Source organism: Orycteropus afer, unplaced genomic scaffold (genome assembly GCF_000298275.1).
Source record: "Orycteropus afer afer isolate SDZICR_OR568_19922 unplaced genomic scaffold, OryAfe1.0 scaffold00217, whole genome shotgun sequence".
Taxonomy (NCBI): Eukaryota; Metazoa; Chordata; class Mammalia; order Tubulidentata; family Orycteropodidae; genus Orycteropus; species Orycteropus afer.
In genome coordinates, this window is record NW_006921804.1 from 1,790,201 (window position 1) to 1,807,526 (window position 17,326).

Genomic DNA, 17,326 nt, shown 5'->3' on the forward strand with positions numbered 1-17,326 from the left:
TGCTGGCTGCAAAGGCCAGCATCACCCTCATCCCTGCACTCCTTTCCAGCCAGGTCTGATCTGTAGCTGGCTCTGGGGAGGGAATCAGGCTTCTGACATGACAGGATCACATGGGACCCCAGACTTCCTGGCCCTGGACCCCTCACCAAAGACCCCCCTGACCAGCCTTCTACTCCCTTCCCCTAATCCTGGCCCTGGCCCCACCAGCCACCTAATCCCTTCTAAGAGGTGTCAGTGCTGAGGCTCTGAGACCCATCTGCCTGCCTGCCCCACCTGATGCCTCCCACAGCTTATTCCCTGATGAGGAACCCAGGAAATTAAATTGTGTTGCTAACTCCTACAGCTCCAGGATAGCAGAGATTCTGTAATACACAGGGGAAGCAGGGTTGGGCGGTCCTCCATTATGGGGTTCTGGAGCCAGGCCTCAGAGTGGACAATGGGCAGTGGTGGGATTAAGGCAGGGTCTGTGTTCAGGGAGGGACACTGGGAAGGGGACACCTAGGTCCCCGTCTCAGTGACTGATGGTGTCTGGGCAGTGTAGTGAGCACCCACCTCCTGAGAAAACTCAGGACAAGGATCCCTCCCTGCAGCCCTCTCCTCCAGGGCTTGGCACCCCACCCTTAGATTCCCAGACAAAACAAAAAGCCTTGTTCTGCTTCTCCCTCTTCTGTTCCCCAAACCAAGAGCAGAGGCGGGGTGGGTGAGCCAGTGAAACGTGAGGGAAGGGCTCATGCTGTTCCTGCTGCTTCAGCCCCCTCCCTGGCACTGAGCCCCCCCTCAGCCCCACCCAGTGGTCTGGCTTCCCCTCCTGGCCGGGGAACCAAAACCATACTTAACTCTTACTATCCTGGACCTTTGGGGAAAAGGGGGCAGGAGAATGGAAGGGGGTTCTCACCTCAAATTTCACTCTGGGCTCTTTCCAAAGGGCTTCCCCTCCCACCAAAATGGCCTCAATCCTAAATTTGAACTTCAAAGTGGGCCTTTATTCCTGAACATTTCATCCTAACCACTGCCATATTACCCAATAAGAAAGGTAAGCACAGTCTTACTTGTGCTTACTTACTAATCTGTAGCGAACAATTTCCTTTTTTTTTTTTTTTTTTCTCTCACCATATCAGAGATTCTGCTTTTAGGTATGGCTGTCATCTGTCTCTCTCTACCTCACAGCACCAGCCTACAGAATCAAAGCCTCTTTTCAAATTTACAATCCCTGACAGGGTTGGGGGAGCTCTGGTGGCAGAGTGCCTAAGGCATTGGACTACTAACTAGAGGCTTGTGGTTCAAACCCACCAGCCACTTCTCAGAAGGAAGATTGGGAGATCTAGTGATTCCACCTCAGAAACCAAAGCAGGGGTCCCCAAGAGAGGTTGCTATGAATTGGAATTGACTCGATGGCAGTGAGTTTGGTTTGGTTTTTTGACAGGGATGGAGGGCCCAGTAAGCAAGGTTAGCATGAGCTTACTAGTGCTAATTTACTAATCCGTAATGAACTGTTTCAAATGTTTTTCACATCAAAGATGTGAAATTGTTCACTATAGATGAGTAAGTAAGCACAAGTAAGCCTGTGTTTACTTTACTTGCTGAGTAATCTGCCCCTGCTCCTAACCCTGGACCCCCAAATGCCATCTCTTTGCATTCCCTCTCTTAAGGAATGGGTCACCTGTTCCATGAGAGCAGGAGAGGCCAGGTCCCAAGGGGCTAGGCCTGCCAGGGGTGGGAGTGGGAGTGGAGGGGCGTTATCCCCATGTGGCAACCTGGTTCAAATCCTGCCTCTCACTTGCTGTGTGATGCTAGATTAGCTACTGAATTCTCTGAGCCTTGGGTTCTCATCTATAACATGGGCAGAGTGGTGACCAGACACATGGGGGTTAGAGCTCCTGCATATGCAGAGGATGCCACAGGGTAAAAGCAATGCTTTATTTGCCCTTGAGGGAGCTGCCCACTGGTAGGGTAGGCAGAGGGAGAAGCCAAACCAGCAAGCAGAGAGAGCAGCATGGGACACTGAATTGGATAATGAATTCCAAATGAACCCCAAGTGGTTGAGGGCTGGACAGTTAATGAGTGATCTCAGAAAATGGTGGATGAAGTCCAGGGGCTGGTTTGGGCAGGGAAGGGGCATCTGTCTTGGAAACTAACTATCTTTGTGGGGGCCTTTCTTTGGTACTTCCACAGCTTTCTGGGCCTCCCTCCACAACCCTTCCCAGAGGTGAACTCTGTGAAGGACAGAAGGGCCCAAGTCTTGACAGTCTGTGTACCCAACATCTGGCCCAGAGCACACAGTAGATGCTCGGTGTTTCTTGGTACATCTGGCACTGCCACTTTTCAGAGTGACTCTGAGCAAGACTCAGCCTCAGTTTCATCATTTGTAACATGGAGATGTGATGAGTACAAAAGGTAACATGTATTTGAAAGGAGGCTTCTTGGAGAAGAAAGATTTAGGGACTTTACAGAGGTTCTGTATACATAGCGAATTCAGTCATTCAACAAATATTTATTGAACACCTACCTACTACATGCCAGGCACTGTTCTAGACACTGGGGAGATAGCAATGAATAAAACAGAACAATATCTCTGCCTTATGGATCTGACATTCTAGTGGAGTCAATGAATGAAAGACAAATTTATAGTTTGTTAGAAGGTGGTAAGTGAAAATATAAAGCAGGGCAGTGCTCAAAAAACAGTGAATCACACTTTTACGCTGTTTATGGTTGTATGTTTTCACATATATTCTCTAACTAGGTCCACAAAACCACCTCATGGGCTGGATATGATTTCTTTGTTTTATAGGTAAGGCTCATTTTGCCAACACTGAACAGTAAGTAACAGGCAGAGCTCAGACCTTGGACTAGAAACCAGGCAGCCTGGTCCAATCGGGGAAGTGCTTCACTATCTTAGGCCACTTTGGCTGGATGCGTGGGAGATGTGCAGTGAGGGGTGGTGCCAGGAGGAAGTCTGTACAGAGGTGCCAAAGTGGGGAAGAGCTGAAGAAGAGGTGCACTAGCCTGCTGAGGAGAGCAAGGAGGTGAGGTCAGAGACTATGGGAGGAGAGGCAGTGGGGAGAAGTGGGAAGTGGAGTCAGGGACCTGAGAGGAGTTCTGGTACGAGGATAGGGTCTGGGTGAAAACATTGTAGCTGTGTGAAAGAGCTTGGGGTTCAAAAGGATAAAAGAGGCATCAAGACCAGTAAGGAAAGAGTCAAAGGCACTGATCTCGGCAAGAGGTAAGCTAAACTGGGGTGAGTCTCAGCGAAGGGATGAAACCAGAAGGGATTCCAGAGGGATCTCAACAAACACTGCCATCAAATCAGATCCGACTGATAGCGACCCCGCCTTGGGTTTCCGAAGCGGTATCACTACTGAAGTAGATCACCCAATCTTCCTTCTGAGGAGTGGCTGGTGGGTTTGAACCACCAGCCTTCTGGTTAGTAGGCAGATGCCTTAGGCACTACATCAGAGGGATATTAGTAACAATGATTCTAGGGAATATTTATGGACTATTGGTGGCACAGTGCCTAAGGCATTTGACTGCTAACCAGAAGGTTGATGGTTCAAACCTACCGGCCTGTTCCATGGAAGGAAGATGAAGGAATCTACTTCCATAAAGATTTACCGCCTTGGAAACCCATGGGGGTTGCTATGGGTCAGAATCAACTTGATGGCAATAGGTTGGGTTGGGTTTATTGTTAAGCATTAGGTGTTTGCATAATCTTTTGAACTTAAATGTCTACAGGTTCCATACAATTATGATCCCCTTTTTACAGATGAAACTGTAATCATTCATTCAAGCCAGGATTTCTCAACCTTGGCACCACTGACATTTTGGGCCTAACACTTCTTTGCCGAGGTAGGCCGTTCTGTGCAGTGATAGGATGTTCAGCAGCATCCCTGGCCTCTACCCACTCAATACCAATAGCACCTCCATCCCTAGTTATGACAATCAAAATGTCTCCTGACATTATCAAATGTCCCCTGGAAGGGCAAAATCACCTCAGCTGAGAACCACTGGTTATTAGCACAACTGGAATTTTAATATAGGTTGGCCTGGCTCTGAAGGTCAAGATCTTATAGCATCAGGCTATAATATTGGACAGGTGGGAGCAGCAGAAGGGAGATTTCTGATGAGGTCCTAGGCCACTAGGGAAGCAATTATACTGATCCATGGAGATGGGAAGGGTTGCCTCTTTGGAGGAGGGTCTGGAGAGTGGGAGTGATTTGGAGACCCAAGGCCATGATTTAAGAATCACTTTATAGTGAATTTCTTGAGGGAGGGTCCTTGTCTTATTCATCTTTGATCACAGGGTCTGGCACTAAATAGCTGTTAACTGCTGAGTCACTCATGCACAGGTGATAGTTATAATCTTGAGCGTGAAAGAACTTGCTTGTTCTTTAAGCCACTGCCATGCGCTAGGCACTAGGCTAGGAACCCTGTGGAAGTGATCCCATGTAATCTCCACCTCAACTTTATGAAACCAAAAAACCAAATCCACTGCCATTGAATAGATTTCAACTCATAATGACCCTGTAGGATAGATTAGAACTGCCCCATAAGGTTTCCAAATCTGTAAATCTTTACAGAAGCAGACTGCTTCATCAGTGCCTGATGGGTTCGAAGCACTGACTTTTGGTTAGCAGCTGAATGCTTTAACCATGGTGCCACCAGAGCTCCTTTCAACTTTATAGTGTATTATCATCTGCATTTTATATGTCAAGAACCCCAAACTCTGAGAGGTTGAATAATTGGCCTGAGGTAGCACAGCTGAGTAGAAGGCCTTCAGTTCACCTGGACTCACATGCAGGGTCGTAGCTGATTAGCAGAGGGAGGGCCCTGTTATGGATTGAATAATTGTTGATGTTATTTGCCGTTGAGTCGGACACGACTCATAGCGACCCCTCCTTGGGTTTCTGAGGCAGTATCACTACGGAAGTAGATTGCACTATCTTCCTTCCGAGGAGTGGCTGGTGGGTTTGAACCACTAGCCTTTTGGTTAGCAGTCAAATGCCTTAGGCACTATGCTACCAGAGTTGCCTGGTGGATTGAATTATGTCCCTAAAAAATGTGTTCTAAATCCTAACCTCTATGCCTGTGGTAGGAGCTCTGGTAGCATAGTGGCTAAGGCACTTGACTGCTAACCAGAAGGCTGGCGGTTCAAACCCACCAGCCACTCCTCGGAAGGAAGGTTGGGCATTCCTACTTCCGTAGTGATACTGCCTCGGAAACCCAAGGAGGGGTCGCTATGAGTCGGGCCGACTCGATGGCAAACAACAACAACAACAACATGCCTGTGGTTATAATCCCACTTGGGAACAGGTTGTGTTTGTTATGTTAATGAGGCAGGATTAGTATAGGGAGGGTATATCTTGAGTCAATTTCTGCTGAGATATAAAAGAGATGAAACAATCGAGTAGAGGAGAAATGGGAGAAAAGCAATGCCAAACCACATGAAGATCACTCAAGAACAGCAGCTCAAAAGAAACATGGACTTTCCTCCAGGGCCAGCAAGAGATGAAGGTTTTCCCTAGAGCTGGCTCCCTGAATTTGGACTTCTAGCCTCCTAACTGTGAGAAAAAAAAATTTCTGTTTGTTAAAGTGACTCACTTGTGGTATTACTATGATAACTAGATAACTAACACAGGCTCTTCTTAGAAGGAGCAAGTGATTTACAGCCATTTTTTTTAGGCCACACAATCTCTCATTCAAAAAAGCCCTCATGACAAAAAAAGCCCCATATTCTAAATGACAGAGGTGGAGTCTTCCTAAATGGGGAGTCTGGGGGTCCTCTGCCTGGTGATCCCTTGCCCTCTCCAGCAGTCAGTCCTCCAGGGTGCTGAGAACAAGCTCTTCTATAGGTAGGTTTCTGAGGTCTGAAGGGGAAAGATTTCCCCAAAGTCACATGGCCAGGCAGGGCCAGAACTCCTAAAACAGTCCTTCAGCCCTGTCCCAAACTGCCACAGGAGAAAAGATGGCACTCTAGACAGATTTTGAGGTGTTAATCCACCCAAGAGATTGGCATTGATGTTCCTATGATGTGGACAGACCAGTTGCTGAACCAGAGCTGAGCTATTTTCCTACCCTGCTCCAGCTAGGCAGGAAGAAATAGCTGCATAATGGGTATAGAACCAATTCCTCCATCTCACCCCTGGGTGGATCTCACCAGTGACAGACTTTCACAATCAAGATCACCTTAATCCTCTCTAGAATCTCTTTGAGGTGAACAGAGTAGGCACCATTATCCTTATTTTACAGATGAGAAGATTGAGGACTGGATATGTTGACTGACTTGCTCAAGGCCACATAGCTAACAGGTGACAAAACCAGGACCCAGACCTCAAATTTCTGCCTCCAGGTTAACTATATCCCAACCTATCTTCAGTCCAGACCCCAAGGACCCCAATCCAACAGCAAAATCCTAGAATCTGCCTAGGAGGTCAGTTCCTGACATTCCAAACCATTCACCTCACCCACTTAGGCCAAGACAACCATCCCACCTGTGAGTCTCAAGCTCACTGAACTTCAGACTACCAACGGGCCAAACAGAAATCAGGCAGCCAGCAGAATGAAATTTAGTAGTGGCATCTTCTCCTTCCTATCTCCTCTCCAGTCCTCAGCAGTCATTCCTCCAGTCCCTCACTACCTAGTGGAGCCTGGGGAATGGGTGCAGGACTAGGAAAGGGCAGGGCACCGGCGGCATGGGCAGGGCTGTGTGAACAGGCCTGGGTCCACTGACAGATCAATTAGGTCCTGTTTGTTCTGAATCTGGGTCTGGTGGGACTGCTCCCCCCCCATCCCTGGGAGGCGGATAGTGCTGACGGCTGGTGCTGACGCAGGCGCCAGCGTGTGGGTGGCTGCATGTGTGTCTGTGTGTGTCTGTGTGTGTGTGGTTGCTGGGGCCTCCCCAGCTTCCTACATGGGGGTTTCCTCTCCCTGTTGCCAAGGAAACAAACAGAAGCACCACAACTCCAGGGGTGGAACCGGAGAAAAGGCCCCCCTTGCCCCACTCACACTTCCAGAAAGTGAGGCTGAAAAAGACTCCTTTTCTCCCTCAACCCGCTTCTGGGTTTGTGTGGACCTGAGCTAGAGGGACAGGTTTGCCCAGAACTGAGGCAAAGAACTTTTGGTACTAAAATCTGGAAAGCCTTGGTTTGGTTACCCTACCTGAAGCTCATACAATTTTGATGGGAAGCCCTCTTTCAAAAAATGAAAAACTTTCATAAGTTTTACACAGACATATGTGGAAACATTGGCAGAATCCTCCCAGCATGTTGTAAGGGCCTATGCAACTGAGGAGCCTTGAAGCTTTACCTTCATTAGCTTTTTGGTGAAGCTCCTCTTGTCCCAGTCCCTGCAACCCCTAACCCTGAACTTAGGGTCCCTTTTGAAGGCTTTCCTCTGGAATTCAGGTTAGCAGATCAACTGGGAAAGTGGACTCTCTGCAAGGAGGGTGGTGGTTAAGCTGCAGATTTCTGATGGGTGGGGTGGAACAAAGGGTACTTTCTAGAGAAGTGGTTATGAGTAAAACCAGTTGCTGTTGAATCGATTCCAACTCATGGCAACCTTATGTATATATCCATGGTGATATTGGGGTTGCCCAAGTGGGGCAGGTGAAAGGGCAGGGTCTCTGTCAAGATCAGCAGCTCGAGGGAGGCTCTGTGGGATGGGGAAGGGGCTGGATTTAGTCCAGTGCCTCGTCATTCACCACCTAGAAGCTAAAACTTCAGAGCTGGGAGGAGACTTTAGGGATCATGCAGCCCAACCCCCTCATTTCTAGATCTATATTAGTCCAATCCTCCGGATTCCCTCCCCTAAGTCAGCTCACTGGCTAGCCCCAGAGGAGCGCACACTGGCCACTTTGCCCAGTAAGCCCAAAGCTTACAATGCACCCCAAGAGCTCACCTGGCTTTGGTCCTTGACCCTTCAGCACAGTGACAGGTAATGGGGAAACCACAGGAGGAGGAATGGGGATGATGGGAGGCCTGGCTGGGAGGAGCAGGATAGAGAGGCTGAGGCTGGCATGTTTCTCAGGTCCTAGCCTGATCATGCTGCCCAGGGTGAGGCCGAGGGGCATCTGTTTCCTCTTGGCCATAGTCCCCTCAATTGTACCCCCAGAGGAGGTGAAAATGGCACTGGCTTCCTGACAAGGAGCTTCCTGGCCTAGGATGGAGGACAAAGTGTCCAGCAAAACATCCCACATCCCTTCTTCCCCCTCCCCCTGAGTCTATGGGGAGGTGAATGAAGGCTTAGGGGTGGGGTACATATATCCTGTTGGAGGAGAGAGGTAGGGTCCTGGGGCTCAGTAAGCATGAGCAACATACTAGGAATCAGAGGGAGGTTGGGCTTTGAGTGGGATGTGGTGGGGAAAGGCAGAGGACCTATCTAGCTTAGGGGGCCTCACTCAGATACCTTAGTGGATCAAGGGGTAGAAATGGACCAGAGAGGGTGGACCTCTGGTGAGCTGGGGAAAAAGGGAGAGAAAATGAGGAGGTAGGGGAGGGAGTCTACCATGAGGAAAGAAGAATTGAACTTTGAGATTGGGGAAAGAGGGTAATCACAGCTGGAGCCCAGGCTAGGGGGCCCCAGAGTGGGGAGTGGGCACAGGTGAGCCCCAGAATTGAGGAGAGGGGAAGCTGCCCTGGCTGATGCCAGGGCTCCACCCCAAGATCCTGGTGGGGCAAATATTTACTGGGTGATGGTTGCTAAGCAGGAGGAAGGAGGAGGTAGGCCAGTAGCTGGCGGGCCTTCCAGGCTCCTCCCCTATCAGTTCTAGAGACAGATTAGAAAGGCGGGAGCTTTATACACTTCTTCCCTGAAGGCTGAACTACACCCCTTCATGTCCACAGATCTTGGGAGTCACCCCTATGTCTTCCAATCCTAAACTGGCAATAGGCTGGAGGGCTGGGCTAGGGGGTGCTAATCCCAGGGACAGCTCTGGGGGCTCAGGCCTTGCAAAATGTCCTCTTTCCCATCTGCTGCCCAGTAGGAGTAGGGGGTTGGGGTCCAAGGAGTAAGGATATGGTAAAGGAAGAGGTGCTGAAGGATGGAGCCAAGAGGTCCAGGGAACCAGGTTAGGAGAGAGGATGAGGAGGCAGAAGGAAGGAGGCTGAGTGGGAGAAGGGCAAGGAATGGCTCCACTGAGGGACCCCTTGCTCTGGCTGGAGAGATAGAGGAAGGGACAGGCAGGACATGCTCAAATGGAGCCAGATGTGGCCCGTGTGATGTGGGCAGTAGCTGGCACAGGCCCAGCAGGGGCAGGACATGCCACTGCCCCTGGGGAGGATTAGTCATTGGCTGGGTGGGGACAGTCCGTGGAGATGGGACAGGGGAGAGGGACAGCTAGTACAGGACCCCTGAAGGAGCAGATAGGAGCTTGTGGGGAGGGTGAAAGGGGCCAGGGCCTGCAAGAAGGGGTTGGCTAGGGGCATGGGCTGCCCTCCCTGCCCCCTACTCCACCAGCCTGAGTTCATATTTATTTCCTCGGTTGAGAAAATGGATTGACACCCCTTCACAGGGCTTTGGGGAGGGAATCTATGGCATGAGGTGTGCTGGGGCAGCTTCAGGGCCCAGCATACAGTAGCACACACAATAAATTTTCTTCCTTGCCCGCTTCCTGTGTGTGAGGTCTCTGCTTTGCAGGGCTTCTCCCTAAGGAGTCGCCCTTAGACACAGGCCCTTCAGAAGTTGGGGTACAGAAACAGGATGGAAGGGCGGGTAGGCAAGACACAAAGAGGAGGCTGCTGGGGGCAGGAGGGAGTTCCTGGAAGCCCAGGGCTCTCAGATGCCACTGAAGATTCTCAAGAGTTGGAGGGTTGGCCAGAAGTAGCTATAGAGACAAAGTCCCTGACTCAGCTGAAGCCCCCATAGGTCTACCCTGAAGACAGGGCAGATGGACTGTCACTGAGAAATGAGACCAGAGAAGGGAATTCTCTGTGCCCCTAGAATGTGAGCAAGCCCAGGGGGAAGGGCTCCCTAAAGACAAAGCAGAACTCAAGGGCATGTCAGGACACAGCAGTTAAGGTAGGACCTTAACTGAATGTGGGGTCTTAGAAAGCCTGTTCCAAGCTGGCAATCAAAAGGGCATTATTTTCCAAACTCTCACTGTAAACTTTGAAAAGTACACATGGAAATGTGACTCAGTGCCTGCTGAGCCCCCATTTTCTGCTTTCTGTCATTTTTCTCCCAAGAGTTAATTCAAATCACATTCTCACAGACACCAAAGCTCAACAAAGGAGGGCAAAGAGCTGCTAAAGGAGGCAGAGAGGCACCCCAGGGGAGGGCCTGGGAATGAGGATGTGTGCTGGGATGCTGGTAGGCAGAAGGGGCTGGGGGTGGGGGTGCTTTGTCCACTTTGGAACACCTTGGGGGGAGGCAGAATTCAACTTCCAAACACTTGAGATGCTCACCTTGAGGATGGAAGCAGAGGATTCATTCACTCCACCACCACCACCAGCAAAACCAAACCATCCTGAAGGTCCAGTGTTAGGACAAAGACAAACATGTGGTACTGTCTCCCAAACAGCAAGTGACAGAGCCAGGACTGAAACCAGGCTTGCATGCAGTATGTCCACTGAACCCTGCTGCCCTATGTACCCCAGACAGCTCGTCTGCTGGCCTCCTCTCCTCCAAACCCACTGTATGGGGGCCAAAGCTGACGTCAGAGTTCCTGGAAGCCTGGAGTAGGGGCAGAGCTCCCTGAACTCTCACACCTCCACTGCTCAGCATCCCAACACGTGTCCTGGAGAGGCGGCAAGCAGCAGCAGCAGGAGCAGCACACGACTCCCTTAGGCCTAAGGAGGAGCTAGGCAGGCCTGCCCCAACAGGGTGTCCCTGGGCCAGGATTTCCCAGCCTGTCCACAGAGGCCTGGGAAAGGGAGGGCTTGGGAGTGGGCCAAGAGCCAAATAACCTTTCAACTCCTGAGACTTCTTGGAAGCAAGCCCCAAGCATTCCCAGGCCAGAAGTGATCCCAAGCTGCCATAATTGCCATCCTTCCTTGGACGTCCCAATGGAGTTCTTCATGTCTCCCAACACCACCCCCACCCTTCTCTTCTCCTCAGCCTCATTCACTCCATCTCCCGTGGCCAATGAGTCTCCAAGTCCTCTGGGACCTACCTCGTATCTACTGCCTCCAACTCCCTGGTTCTGATTGCTATCAGCCTCACGTGGATGACTGCAGGAGCCTGGTTAAGCCTACTGCCTCTACTCTGGCTGCAGCGCCGATCTTTTCTCATCCGTAAACCCCAGCAATCTTTCCAAGATGAAAACCTCATTATGTTTCCACAGGGCTTCACACTAATAGTGGGTCCCCAGTGTATTCGGGACAAATTCCAAATTCCTTGACCTGGCTTCTAAAGCCCTCCCTGTCCCAAGCTCTGCTTGCATCTCATGTGGCATTATTCCCCGCCCCTCCAGAGGCCTGGCTCTCTAAATTCTAGCCATCGGACCTCTCTTCTTCCTTCTAAGCTACCTTGCTGGACTTGACAAGTACCTTGCCCTCTCATCTCCTTCTACTCATCTTCCAGACTCAGCTCAAAGTTTCACTAAGTCTGGATTACGTGCCCTGCTGAGCCCCCAATACCTCTTATCACTCTGTAGTGATGTTGTCTGTGCCTGTTTCGACTGGAAATTCCTTGAGGGTGGATCCGGCCCTCTCCTATATTCTCAGCATGTGGCATGGTGCCTGGAATACATCATACCTCCCTCATGAACCAAGCCCCTCAAAGCACTCAACTTTTCTCCCATACACCAATTTCAACTCCCAATCCGCCCCCTCTTTTTTTTTTTTTTTTTAATTTGTGATATTGGTAGCACAAATAGTTAAATGCCTGGTCACTAACTGAAAGACTGGTGGTTTAAATCCACCCAAAGGTTCCTCAGAGGAAAGCCCTGGTGATCTACTTCCGAAAGATCACAGCCACTGAAAACCTTATGGAGTGCAGCTCTCCTCGGAAACACATGGGGTGGCCACAGGTCTGAATCAATTCGATGGCAACTTTTTTTTTTTTTTTTTAAAGTATGTTGTTGTTTTTATGTGCCGTTGAGTCGGATCCGACTCATAGCAACCCTCCTTGGGTTTCTGAGGCAGTATCACTACGGAAGTAGATTGCCCCATCTTCCTTCCAAGGAGTGGTTGGTGTGTTTGAACCGCCAGCCTTCTGGTTAGCAGTCAAGTGCCTTAGGCACTACGCTACCAGAGAAAATATTTGCCAGTTCAACAATTTTCACATACACAAATCAGTGACATGAATTATGTCCATCATAGTGCAACATCCACTTCTGCCTCCCCTTCTTCCTCCCTGCCCCACTTTCACTGCCTTCTTCATCTGATTTCCTTGGGGAATCTATGTTTCCATTGCATCTGGGCTTCTCTCTACACACACCCAGCCTGGGAAACAGTCACAGTAACAACAGCAATGATAACTACTGTTTATAGAGCACTGACTATGTGTCAGGGCCTGTTCTAGGCTCCTTCCATTCATTGTCTCATTTGATAGATACCCAGCAAGAGCTAAATAAAAAAGAGGTTGCCTGCTAAGGACTGGATCTGTTGGATGGTTCAGGAGGGATCTCCAGGCCAGACAGGAAATTATAACCCCACAGTCATTGCATGTAAAGTAGATAGGGCCTATGCTGTGCGTTCAATAAATGTTTATTGTGGGTAGGCACAATGTAATTGTCTACCTTTATAACAGGTCCTAGCATTAGTAAAACATTATCTCAGGGCAGCCCTAGGAGGTGGGCATGGCAAAGCCATTACAGTAAGTCCCAGGTTACAAATGTCAGACTTTTGACAACTATTTGCCCTTTAATATCCTGTAAATTTGCCCTCACTTTGAAATTGTTGAACCAACCCCTACTTCATCAACAAATTCTTCATCACAATCACCTTCACTTGCAGCTTCACTTCTTGTTGTTGTTATGTGCCCTCGAGTAAGACCCGACTCATAGCCACCCCTCTTTGGGTTTCCAAGGCTGTATCAACTACGGAAGTAGATTGCCAACCTTCCTTCTTTCTTCCTTCTGAGGAGTGGCTGGTGGATTTGAACCATCAGCTTTTTGGTTAGCAGTCAAGTGCCTTAGGCACTATGCTACTAGAGCTCCTTATACAGCTTTTATTTCATTGAAAAGGCTTTGAGCCTTTTCTTACACTAAAACAAAACACCAAACCCACTGCTATCGAGTCAATCCCGACTCATAGTGATCCTACAGGACAGAGTAGCACTGCCCCATAGGGTTTCCAGGGCTATAAATCTTTATGGAAACAAATTGCCTCATCTTTCTCCTGAGGAGTGGCTGGTGAGTTCAAACCACCAACCTTCTGGTTATCAGAAGAATGCTTTAACCACTGTGCCACCAGAGCTCCTTTTTCTTACATTAAAATAACGCTGAATAAGAACTGTATGCACTGATTTGGACTTAATTGCAAATTTGACTTAAAGACACAATTAGGAACTGATCTCGTTTGTAACTGAGGACTACCTATATTCTCATTTTATAGAGGAGGACTTAGGCCAAGTACAGGGAGGGCAATTACCCACAGGAATTACTGTTTTCCCCATTTTATAGAAGAGGAAAGTGAGTTAGGGAGGGACCTGCTTCCGGCCCCACAGGAGGTAATGGGCTCTCATCTAGCACCTCCCCCGGGCTGTGCTGAGTATCCTATGAGATACAGGGAGAAGCTGGGCACAAAAGAAGGGGATGGTGGAAGGGAGGTTTTTATTGAGAGCTCTCAGGGTCAGGGATTGGAGGGCCCTTTGAGACCCTCTGGTGGTCTCCACCCTTACTGGACATCAAAATTGCTTAGAGGTAGTTTAAAACCACATACCACAACCTTGGATATTTTGATTCAATAATTGGTCTGGGGTAGGACCTGGGCACTTCCCCCCACACACACACTGTCCCTAATCCTACAGTAAAATGACCTCAAGTTGTCATTTTACAAAGAAAATGAGGTTTTGGTGTGGGAATTGTAAATGGTGGGCTGGGGATCAAACCTGAGACCTGGCTTCAAACCCCACACTCAAACTTGGCCCCCAAGTTTCATCCCCCAAGTTGCAAAGAAGGTAATGCTGGAGCCAGGCCAAGCGGCCAAATCTCTTCTGGGAGCAGAAAACTCAGCTGGTGGGAGTGGGTAAACTGAGGTCCAAGAAGTCACATTCCAGGGGAAGGCAAGGAGGCCCTTCCGCACAGGGTCAGGCAGGGCTGGGTGGTGAGGGGCTGGACAATGGGGTGACTTCCCCATGGGGCCACTCTTCACCTCTTGCCTCCCTCTGGGAGGGGAGCCCTGATCAGCCCCAGCTGACCTGTCACCCTCCCTGTGCTAATTGATGCAGCCTCCTAATTGACAATCACAAGGAGGCAATTAAGCCCAATTAGGGAACAAGAGCTAATTAGTGCTCAGCTTCCCCCACAGCCTCTGGGCACCCCCAGGGTCTGCAGGAACCTGCTGCCCACCTCCCTCCTGCCTCCAAGGAAGCAAACTAAGCAGGGCAAAAGTTTATAATCCTTCCTTGTTCTCCCAAGGACCAAGGATCAAGACCGTAGCTTATCCCAGGCCTCGGCACCACAAGGCAGCCTGTCTCCCAGTCCCTAGACAGGATTTGCCTTCCCTGACAACCTATAACATCCAGGTCATCCCACAGCTAACAAGTACTTGCCCACCATTCTCACCTGCATTATCTCTCTGGGCTCAGAGGGTGATTTGCCTGAGGTCACACAGCCCGCTTTAACCCCAGATCCTGTGGTGTCCTACCTCTCCAACCTGCTCTACCCACAGAATATGAAACAAGTCCTTCCTCTTAGCTCCCCTCCATTATTCCTGACGCAACATGGTGTCTGGCTGGGTGGGGCATGCATGGTACACACTTTTTTCCACCTGCTGCACTATACTAATCATACAGGCTATCCCATTTAATCTTTGTTCTCTTCCTCTATTCATCTGCTTGACTATTCCCAAGAACTCAATGCTGAAATCAAGAAGAACCTTCTGGAATCTAGAGATTCCAAGTTCTTGCTCTTCCTCTAACCCACCCTGTGACCTTGGAGTAACTGCTTCCCTTCTACGGGCCTCAGTTTCTTCACCTGCAAAATGAAATGACTGAACTGGTAGATTTCTGAGACCCCTCCAACCTCCAAAAGAGCTCTGACTATAGAGCATAGAGTTAACACATTTGGCTACTAACCAAAAGGTCGGTGCTTTGAAACCACCAGTTGTGCCACAGGAGAAAGATGAGGCAGTCTGCTTCCATAAAGATTTACAGCTTTGGAAACACCATGGGGCAGTTCTACTCTGTCCTATAGGGTCGTTATGAAGTTGGAATCAATTTGATGGCGGTGGGTGGATTCCAACCTCCACGCCTTCTGCTGCAGGTGGAGAAATGGTGAGGGACCGGACTTCCCATCTGCGTGCCATCCAGGCCTGGGGGTGGGGTGGAGATACCCCTTTGCTACTGAAACAAGAATGAACAAACCAAAACAGCTGAACAAGAATGAAACTGTCTTGACAGGGACTGGGGGAGGTGGGAAACTCCCTGGGGGGAGTTGGAAGAAGTTGGAGGACTGAGGCAGAGAGAAAGAAATATTGGGGGAAGCAGGTAGACCAGAATTGGGGCTTGCTCTTGGGCCCGGAGGCAAGTGAGAGGTGGCCGGAAAACAGTTTCTGCTCCACATCAGGCCATTTAGTTTGCCCCCTCTACACTCCCTCTCAGTGCTGGGTGTTTGCTGCAGTCTAACACCTATGTCCCTGTTAACTTTTCTCTTTTCTGGGTCTCTCCAAGCATGGTTAAAGTCAGACTAGCCTGGGTCCCAGTCCTGGCTCTACTACTCATGTCCTAACCATGTCACCCTGAGCCAGGTAACTCATTTTTTTATTCTATAAAACAGGGAAAATAGTAATTCCTGTGGGTTATTGTCCTGCCCAATAGTTCCTCTTCAGAGCACCAGGGAGAGCAGAGGCCCAGGGCCCCAGGGGGATGGGGAGTGCATGCTGAACACTGACAAGGAGCTGCAGGGCATCCGGGCCCCCAGCACCCTCCCCAGCCTTCCTTTTCCTGTGGTGAATCACTGTTGAAGGCCCTGGGGACCCAGGAGTCCCTGGTTTGCCACAAACACTATTATTGTCATGGAAACTGGGCCTCCCTTTACTCTCTCTCTTACTAATTTCACCACATCATCCCCCATACTAGATCTGGTTTCTAAATCTCAGCATTTGATTCACTGATTGACTTAACTGCATCTCATTTTGTGTCCTTAACCCCAAAAGAACATCAGCCTCACCCCCACTCCCAAGGTCTGTGCCCCCAGCCCCTAAGCCCCTCCCCAGAGGTCTCCACCTGCTTCCCTACCAAGTCAAGTTGGTCTAATCCTAGACACCATCCTTCCAAGAGAGGTGAGGAACAGTCCACTTGCTTGGGGCCTAGAGGCCCTCTCAGGCCTCAGGACATCAACTCTCCAACCCAACTGAGACTCCAGAATACTGGGTGTGAGGCAGGCAAGGGAGGTGGCCAAAGGCAGGGACTAACGGGTGCTGGCGCCACCTGCTGGCCCAGGAGGGACCAGCCCCGCATTCTCACCAGCCAGCCTGTCCAGCCAAGTCCTCAGAGCGGCAGGAGGCCCCTGTCTTCTCAGGGGATGTACACAGTTATCCATATCATTCACTAATTCATTCTTTCATTCACAAATATTTACCCAGTACCTGCTGTGTGCCAAAAATGGCTCTTGTCCTCGTGGAACAAATAATTAAAGTGTGATATGTGCCTCAAAAGGGGAAGCTCAGGGTGCCAGGGAACAGAGAACCAGGCACCTCACCCCAGCCTGCGGTTTTGGAGAAGGCCTCCCCAAGGAAAGGATGACTAAACTGAGTCCTGAATAATACTAACCAGCATTTATTAAACACTTGCTGTGTACGAGATGCTGTTTCAATACTTTACATGCATCTTCCACTAACTGCACAACAATGCCGTGAGGTAATTACTATTATCATCTTCATTTTATATATGGGGAAAACAGATTCAGAGAAGTTAAGTATTTGCATAGGACTCACGGGTAGTAGGCAGCAGTGCTTGCCACCTTGTCTGTACTACAGAACACAGCAAAATGAAATGCTGTGCAATCCCCCTGATGGATTGTGGATTGGACCATTGTGATTCACTGTGTGATTTTTCCAAAGTAGATTGCCAGGCCTTTCCTTCTAGTCCTTTTCAGTCTGGAAGCTCCAGTTAAACCTGTTCAGCTTCATAGCAACAAGCAAGCCGCCACTGACAGCCACTGACAGACGGTGGTGGCTGCACAAGAGGTGCATTGGCTGGAAACAGCCCAGGGCTCCCTCATGGAAGGCAA